Raw genomic sequence first — 10,415 nt, 5'->3', positions numbered from 1 at the left:
GGCACCTCCTCTAAACGATAAGCAACATAGGGGAGACGTGGTGATAGAGCATTGTTTTGTGGAATTATCTGCATTTTAGACCTAGTCTTTTTGCCTTTGATAACCATATGTCACGTATTCTTTTGAAAGGTTATATCAGATCTAAATTTGGGATGGACATATCCATGAATGCCCTCATGCATGGTTGGTGGTCATGATGTGATCTCTTTTTATGTTCATATGACGCATGCAGGGCCACACTTAATATGTATGATATGACATGATGTTCTTGGGTTGAATCCAGCGGTCTTGTGATTTTATTTTATTTTTAATATTTAATCAGGAAAAAACGGGTTTATAATTGGTACTAATGAAATTAAGAAACTATTGAGCTAAAAATCATAAATGCAAGGTGTAGCGGCTCATTCTGACCAAATAGACGCCTTAAGATGGTTTGTTTACTAAAAATCTGACCAAATAGATACAATTTTTTGAGTTTTAAAATTTTGGTATATTGTGGGTTGTTGATTTTTGAAGACCTTGAAAACCTTACATGTCACAATCACACGATTCAAAACCCATTTCTACGGTAGATCACATCTATATGGTTTGTCTAAAAAAAAAAATTTAATAAAAGTGAATTTTACTCAATAGTTTTGTACCTTCATTGGTACTAAATATTTACCTCCAAAAAAAACCCTCTTTCAGGTGGTGAGGTTAGGAAGAGATTGATGTACCGTTGCATGGTCTAACCTCAAGCGGCTTAAAACTCCTCTGACCATTAGCGAGCCACCTTGAACATTGGCTGGCCTTTCTATGGTAAAATCTTTGAGGTTCCCCTACCCACCCAGTGTGGAGTACACTCAATTTCGACTTTGCAGCAAGAAATGCCATTTGTGAGTTTCAAACTTATGACATTTACAAGTTGACTCCATTAGATGAGCTGAGCCCCGAGTACTGACCTCGTGAGTGTAATGAGATTGCTGTTATCACCCTCTTTGTATTATACAAGTGGTTCTTTTGTGTAGTCATTGTTTGATTGGTTATGATTTTGATGCTAATTAGTGTATAAACAAGGCCCTTACCCCCACCTCATCTCAAAATTTTGCCTTCCATCCCGGCTTTTATTTCTGCATAAGTTTTGAATTTAACCTTAATCTCCGGTTTATTCCTCCTTTCATGTCCTACTTACCTGGTCCAAACAAGACGAGGCTTCATTTTTTCGGTCCCTTTGGGCACTGTCTGTTAGATGAAACAGATGAAGGATAGGAGAGCAATGAGAGCTTGCATGACTCGTTAGAGGAAGAAGAGAGGAAAGATTTGAGAAAGGATTGTATGTTAGGGTTAGAAGTATATATATATATATATATATATAGGATTTTATAATATGTATAAGGATATAATAATAATTTTATTAACAGATATCAGTGATGGAGATGGAGCAGGGCAAGGCGAGGCGGAGGCAAGAGTAAGTCCATCCCAATACAGGTTTTGATTTTAACCTTCATCCTTAATCCATTCATTGTTGGCGTATCCATCTCAAAAGATTTTGAGATGAATGATCAGCAGCCGAGCTAAACATGCAGCACCGCTGCATAAAAAATGACCTCTATAAAATGCCAATTGTCCTTTAATATGCATGTATCCTTTGGCATTTATGCATGCTTTTGATTTTTAATGGCTAATCATTCTAAAAAAAAAATATAAGATTTTTAATGGCTAATATATAACCAGTGTAATGGAAATTTTACATTTCAATATGGTTATAGATGAAGTGGCAGCCGTAAATTTTGACATGGAATGATGATGATGACATGACTATTCTCTTTCTATTCTTTCAAAGCGATTGATCATGATGTGCATGCATGAATACATAGGCTTTTTTATAAGCTAATATTTATCATCATGATTTTTTTTTCATGCATGATCTCGTGTCATCCATGGGAGTTTCTTGCCCCCATTTATTGCTCACTCCACGCTCCCGTACACCTGTTGGGCTACATGAAAATGAGGTTTGCTTTTGAATTGAATGAATGATGTGTTAATTTGACTATTTTCTATTAAAGGTTTCTAAAGAAAATAGATTTTTCTTCTAAATTATAAATGTCTGTTAGTGCATTGTAACGGTTTACTTTTCTTAGATTTCTATAAATGAATACTTTTTCTCTTTTTTTTTAACTTTTCCTTTATCAGGGATAGAATCACAAGATTGGATAGATATAAGCATTGATAAATTTGCATAAATAACGTATGGGAATTTGAAGGGACACTTTCTGAACTATTTAGAAATGGAGGTTGCCCTGATTAGGCGATCAAAGTTTTTGAAAATACCATAATCCAATTGGTTCAAAACTTCAAATTTATAACTATTTAGTGTGCAACATGAACATGAAGTAGATACAAGGACACGACACGCCTGAAAATCCTTTGGCCCAACCATGTTTTTGTTAAACTGAATGTTCTAGTACTGTCATTAGGTTCAGACTTGATTCCCAATAGAACAGGAGCCAGACCCAACTAGGGGTGTCAATGGGTCGGGTTTGGTTTGGACCCAGGTGGAACCATACTTGGCCCCAATTTTCAGGTATGGTATCGGGTCCGGACCTGGGTCTAATCAGACCCACTATAAGATAAACCATACCCAAAACCGATAAGAACTACATGAACCAAACCCGGGCCATACCCGGTAAAACCATATTTTTTTATCATTTTTACATTGAAAAAATGCGAGTCTTAATCGGAACTCGGGCTGGGTCCGGGTCTGGTATAAAATTTTACAAACTATACTCGGGTCCATGTATTAATCAAACTTTCAGGTCCAGACCCGGGTCTTCTTATTTATCACCATAACTGGACCCTATAGGGTCTGGTTCGGGTCAGGTCTGAGTAAACCCGACCCGTTGACACCCTTAGACCCAACCCTGGACCTACAGAGACAGGTATGGCTAGGAGTGAACATCGGGTCAGTTGCCCCACCCCAGAGTGGCTGGACTTGGGCTGCGATCAGTTTCGACTTGGCCCAACAGTAAACGGGCCTGAGTCCATCGACCTCTTTACCATTCAAGGGTCAAAGGGTACAGCTTGACCTGGCCCAGCCCAAACTGCAAAAAAGATTGGGTCTGGCTTTCGTCAGGCCTGGGTCTGGTTTAGGCTTGTCAAGCCCTAATGGATCCTGCATCGAGCCAGCCTGGTGTCCGCCCCTAAGTATAGCATGATTTTCTGGCTGCATTGGTAGTGGGGTAGATAAACAAGCAGAACACACCGAACATGGCATGTTTGGGCTAGGCTCGTTTACCATTCGATCATGTTTAGCCGAGTTGAACTCGAGCTCAGCTCATCCCCGGATGAGATGAGCTGGCTTGTGTAAAAACATTCTATGTTATTTATACATTGAATATATATTTTTTTAAATATTACACTTAAAATATGTATTTTTTGTATATTACACTTGATAGTTCATATTTTATGTTTATATTTTCATTCATTTTATCTTTATATATATTTTTTAAGCATTTTTTTGTATATATTACACTTAAAATATATATTATATGTAAAAGATATATATTGTTCATCCATACGAGCTCTCCCAAGCCGAGCTGAGTGCTGAGCCGAGCACTCTGTGTTCAGGCTCAGCTCATTTAAGCTAAACAAGCTGCTCGTGGCTCAACTCACCAATTATAAGAACCGATCACGAATGAGTTCCTGACAAGCCGAACAGAGCTGAGTCACGATTTGCTCAGTTAGTTTATCAGCCCTAATTGGTAGGTCTGGAAAATGATACGAGCAGCTCATTGTTCATCTTGGCTAAGAAATTAAGCTTGGCAAGCAGAGCTACGAGCCAGCTCATTTAGTTAAACGAGCTGAGCATGAACATGGCAACCTCGGTTTGTATAGGTTTGTTTTACATATTATATTACATATGTAATATATAATATATACTAGATGTGTTTTTATACATTTATTATATGTAATTTATATATTTTTTATATATTATCAAGTTTAAAAAATACTTAAAATTATTTTTTTAAAAGAAAACAAGCCAGCTCATGATCGGCTCACCAAGCTTAGCTCGTAATGAGCTCAGACTTGACTCATGATGAGACGATCTTGATCTAGGGTGTAGCCTTAACAAGTCGAGCCTGAACAACCCAAGCTAGACTCATTTACCAGCCCTATGCATTGGTAGGATCAGAGGCCAAGATGGGCCTAGGACTATACCCAAGTCCTAATCGGGCCAAATTGGCAACTCAATGGAGCTCAGCGAGTGCCGACCATTTCATAGACATGCTTAAAGGCCATGCATTGGCTTTATCCTGGCCCAGCCCAAAACTAACAAGAGTCTGGTAGAGCTTTCAACAGATATGGGTCTGTTTAGGCCAGTTGATCCCTAATGAGTGCTAGGTCAAGCCATCTCTGTAATATCAATGTTTTTTTTTGCAATTATTAAATAATTAAATGATTAATTTTATGCCTTAATTTGGGTAGAATTAGAATTAAATCGAATGTCAATTCAAATTTGAATTACATGTTAATTCGAATCTTAATTGAATTTGATTAAGTGTGAATTTGCATTAAGAATTTAATTTAATTTGAATATAATTTAATGTAAATTTGGAATTTGAATTTGGATTTAGAAGTTAAATTTAAATTTGAATTAGATGAGGATTTACCTAAATTAATTTAGATCTAAATTGGATTTGGAATCCAATGTAGAAGTCAATTAGAATTTTAAATAGAAAATTAAATGAAATAAAAATCTAAAATTTAAATAGAATTAACAAGACAAGTAGTAGTCCAAGCAAGTGGGACATCCCCTTGTGTGGGTCCATCCTACTTGGCAAATCTCATAGTTTGATATTTCCAACTTCCTAAGAAAATATCTACTTTGAAATAAAGTCAACATAATTATTAAGTTTCCTAAATTAAAATCTATGCTAATTAGCAATAGACATAGAAATAAAAATTTTGTTTTGTTTAATAAGGTAAAGAGGATCCCTAGGGTGGGATGTTCCCTCCTAGTGGGCCTCTCTTTGTTGGCTTGAGTTTCTACTTTGAAGCAAGTCAAAATGAATAAAAAACTTACCTAAATTTTAAATAAGACCTTAAGCCTAGATATTTATTTATTTTTAAATGCATTAAAAATCTAATTAAGCCTAGGATTTTGGGAGAATATAAAAAAAATGTTGAATTTTGAGTATTGGGAAGGAGATTTGAAGCTTACTATATAGGATTTAATATCCCCAAACCCTCTACGAAGGAAGAACCCTACAAGCCCTCCCCTATTTCTTCTTTCTTCTTATTCTCTCTAAATTCAATCCCTACTCTCTCTCTCTCTCTCTCTCTCTCTCTCTCTCTCTCTCTCTCTCTCTCTCTTCTTCTCCTTCATGTGTGGAGATGACTCCATAGAAGGGGTGGTACTGCTATTAGGAAGCGGATCAACCAGCTAATTCAGTCAACCCATCGAATACACCAATGTGAACCGGTTTCTAACTTCATTTTTGGATTTTTGAGGTAAAGATACTTTAGCCTAAGTGTGTGTATAGAGCCTGTATGCATATGCATGTTGGGAAAAGCCCCAAATCTGAGTATGTACATGTCTATATTGGTCTCTAACAGTGTTAAGACTGACTAGATATGGAGGGGTTGGATCTCTAAAAATGTTTTTGATAAGAACCATTTTTTAAGAAACAAGCTCTTTGAGAAAAACATTTTTGAGGCTATGGTAGATCCAAATATTTGTGTGAGTTCTACCTATGGACTGTACATAGTAAATGTGATGCCCTGAAAGTTTAGAGATATTTTTTATAATAACTATTTTAAAAAACATAGCAAAAGTCTCTCATTTTTTTTTTTAATTTGAATCTACGAAACCTTGGGCATGCCACATATTTAAAGTAAAAACCATTTATAAAGTAACCAAAATAATTTCATTGAATGAAATATCAAAGATTCATAACCAAAATAATAGTAGACTCTTAGATGCAGTCCAGTTCATTCCAAAAATATCCTTGAGTCCTCGTGTATTGCATTATCCATCTACCTATTCCTGTGAGCCTGAAAAATATTTGAAAAGGCATAAGATAACTTAATATGTTGTATGATTCTACAAACCTTTACTCGGTCTCTAGTATGCAACATATATAAAGCAAATAGAACATTTTTAATCAACAAGTCATCATTTATATAATATTACATTGTAACATGTAATTGAGGCATAACAATTATGCATATAACATGACTTACCTATATAACATGAAATAATTTATATCTTTTCATTTGAATTACTTTTGAAATTACATGACATGCTTGCAACCATCACAATTTAAATGATCATCTTGATTCAACTCTCGAGACACCCCTCAGAGGCCTGGGTTCATGAAATAAAATGTGTGAATGGACACCCTTGAGAGGCCTAAGAACCCAAAGTAGCCTAAGAAGTGTTTTAAAAGTGGTTGTAATTAGAATCAAGATGATCGCCTAATTAGAATCACCTCTTTGGGGAAAATGGTTGGATCTACCATAGCCTCAACCATCACAAATTCTAAATAAGTTCTTTTGCCTAATCCTGACTCAACTCCCGAGACACCATTTCGCGGGCTACTTTGAGATACTTGCATCAGAGTCCAGGATTCTTCGTCAAGACATCCATCTTCTTGGGACCTAGAGTCCAGAACAATTCGGCAATTTGCTTGTAGTCATCATAGTGAAACACTAGGCATACGACTGTAGCTCTACCTCTGCCTCAAGTATCGGTTTGTTGTTCCCTAATTCACTGTGTAGGGGGATGAGTTCACATTTGAACCAAGACATGACCGTTGAAATGTATTCATGTCAACATATATTTTAAGAAATTGGTATTTACGCTGATTCACATTTGACTGACTTGCTCGTCTATATTTGATAAGCTCTAAATCATTAGTGCAACTTTTCTTATCTTTCTGAGAATACTTTCTCAATGCATGCCAAAAAATTAAATGCAGCATACTAAAAAAATTCATAATAAATTGCAGTATTTGGGTTAGTACCCATAAAATTTTTCATGCTATGCAATATAGATCACTATGCATTTTTAAAAAAAATATGAATAACATGAATTTACAAATAAAGTATACATTTACTTTATCACACATTTATGCATCATAATATGCATTTTAATTTATTTAAATATAAAAAAATTATAAAAAATAATATAATAATTGTATCAACATAATTCAATGCATCAAATCATGCTTTTTCAATCATTAAATCATGATTGAATCTCTGGATAATTCCAAAATCCTAGGTTAGCACTCATGGCTTAACCATAATCTTATATACTTATGTTGATCTTAGCATACATATCTCATACAAGTCTCATAAAATTATTTAATATAATTAGGGCTATGAACCCATATTTCCTAAAAATAAGAGTGCCAAATATTTTTAATTCTCTTAGAAAAATAGTGTCAACCTCAGGGCTTACGATTTTATTTCACATCCTCTATAATATATAAAATTAAATGATAATTCAAATAAAATGAATGATTATATATATATATATTTAATAATTTTAATTTATATGTATCTTTACAAGAATATATACTTTGTATGAGCTTTTTAGAAACTCATACCAAATTCTTTGAGAAACCATATCAATGTTTGTTATAAACTCATTTCAATATGTGTTTCAAATAAAAACATACCTGAAACTTTTTAAGCCCTCATGTACTCGTACCTTGCACTTGTGCCAGTACCAGTGTTTGTTTCTGGCAACTACCATTTGTACGAAGGTTGTCATACTAGAAACCAGAAGCAAAAAATGATACAGGAAGCAAAAGCGAGAAGCGATGCATTTCAAGAAAAGTCTTGTGCCAAAAAATGAACCTGTTGCATGCAGTCTGAAAGATATATTTTGGTTTTGACATGTATTTTATAATTTACAATGAATTTAAAGATGCAATTTTCATTGTTTGAAAGCTAACACATGGGTGTATCTCCCATAAGAATTTGGGACCCAAACTCATGTTGAACCAATGTGGGTAAGTGTTGTAACAACAAAGAAAAATCCATATACCCAATCTCGTGTAAGGGAGCTGGCTTGTTTTGTGTATATGGCATATGTATTGCCTAATGTTATGCCATATGCCATGATTTATCAGCATGATGATTCAATGTTATATCAATTGTTTAGATGTGATGTGCATGCATGCAACATAATGGAATGTGTGTGTGCTAATGGCTCACGCATGATATTGAAATATGTCAATGCATCTTACTGAATTGTGCCAATGCATGATATTGAAATATGTCAATGTATGATATATCAATGCATGATAATAAAATATGTATATAAATGTTATTAGATTATGCTTATGCATAATATTGTGATATGCTTAGCATCATATGGATAATGTATGAAATCATGCATGATTTTTCCCAAATAATGGGAGGCATGTAAACTTGAAAACACTTAATTGTATTCACGCATGTATGACAATAGAATTAATGAAATAAAGATTGAATATGTACATTAATTTTATTGATGTTTACAATAAAATAGTATGTGGTAGTTGTGGCTCAGTGAGAAGTTCATTTAAAAAATGAAAGGTTGCTTCTCCCCCACCATGGAGATAGGAGAATTGGCTACCACTGCAACATTGGGATGATATATATGTAACTCATAAGTGAAGTCTAATATATCAGGTTAGAGGTGTTGGGAGTTCTCTCTCGATGATGGTCATCCTGCACCCAACACTGGTGAATGGTGCATGATCATGATAAAACCATAAATTATTTAAATATACCCCTGAGTCATATCCTGATCCAAGAGATTGATTTGTGTAATTAGTACCCACATATTTTAGATATTAAAATTATTATGAATTGTGCATTTAGTTTAAGCATTGCATCCATCATTTAAGCAAGAAAACCTAAATAAAAGATGTTAAAGTCACCCATGCATTATTTAACTGTTCATGCATGATTATAATTGATGCACATGAGTTGAATTGTATCATGCTACTTGTAGTTTATATTGTGTTTATAATGAGATAATTGCTCAATTATCGCTTGTATGTGAGTAAATGCATGTTCTGTGTATGTTTTATTATATTAATGTACACAATGCTATTATATTTTTTTACTAAGACTTGACGAGTCTGACCCTCATTTGTAGAACATGTAAGTACAAATTGAGAAGCTTAATGCTGACAGGATCCTGCAATAGTGTTGAGAGCCAATCATTTTTCTTTTCCAGGATTGCATTTTGAAAATTTATTTATCATTTATTTTGTACTTGAACTACTCTATTATGTATGGAAGACTGAAATATTTTAAATAATGAATGTCATTATTATTTGATTTTGATTCAATCTTATGGTAATTGAATGATCTGTAACTCACCTAAGGTTTTAACTAAAAGTAAAATGATGTTTTCGCTATTTAAAAAAAAAACACGTATTTTCGAATTAAAATTTTGGGGCATTATAATCCCTCCTAAGTTATATGATTTTCATGTTGGATTGGTAGGATTTGAGGATGAGGTGGACCTGGAATTGGGCCCAACTGTTGGTAGAGGCAAAGTGGTAACTCGATGAAGCTTAGCCCAACCCGACCCATTTACTAATCAGGCTTAAAGGGTCTGACTTAGACTAGGCCCAAACTCAAAAGGCTAAGTCAAAGCTTTAACGAGCTTGCATCTATGGTTCAAACCAGTAGGCTATAATTCTAGGATCTTGAGGCAAAAGTGGACCTGGAACCGGTTCATGTTTTCATAACCTGTCTTTGGATTTGACCAAGACTCATGCTGAGTCTTGCAAAAGAAGAATTTATAAACAATGAAAGTTGGAGTTGAGTGGTACTCATTTTCACATGTGCGACTATGTTCAAATCCACTTGCACTAGACCAAGCAGTCTTGGACAGGTAACATTCGGTGAAACTTGCAATGGATCTAGAAATAGATTCTTTTTGGATAGGACAAAGGGGAAAACTCCATCACCGATTACATATTGGTTGGCCTCAGGTTGGTAAACCATAAATCCCTTGAGGTAAATTTGTTTGGACCAAACTATGCTGAGTATGGATTAATTTTAAGACTTGCAAGGATGAAAAACAAACGGTAATTATCCTAGGAGATTGAGAAAGAACACTTTTTTTTCTTGATCCCCTAAAATAGAAGGACTGTTTTGAGAAATATAAATGTAAAGACAAAGACATAGGCATCTTGAAAAATTAGAAAATGAGAGATTTCTCTTGAATCAAAATGAGTTGGAGAATATCAAACTTTGGGGGGATCCAACTAGACATGCTTATCTAATGGAAGAAGCTAAATATATATTTTACACTGAAAAATACAACGCAATGAATATACTTATTAAGAAACAAATATCTTTTACAACTCAACAAATATACCTATTAAGAGGAGAACATCCCAAGTACAAAAAAATATTGGTTGCAC

The sequence above is a fragment of the Nuphar pumila genome, chromosome 3, assembly GCF_984573655.1.
Source record: "Nuphar pumila chromosome 3, dmNupPumi1.hap1.1, whole genome shotgun sequence".
Classification (NCBI taxonomy): Eukaryota; Viridiplantae; Streptophyta; class Magnoliopsida; order Nymphaeales; family Nymphaeaceae; genus Nuphar; species Nuphar pumila.
The sequence above is the reverse complement of the archived record's forward strand: the minus strand, read 5'-3'. Positions refer to the sequence as shown.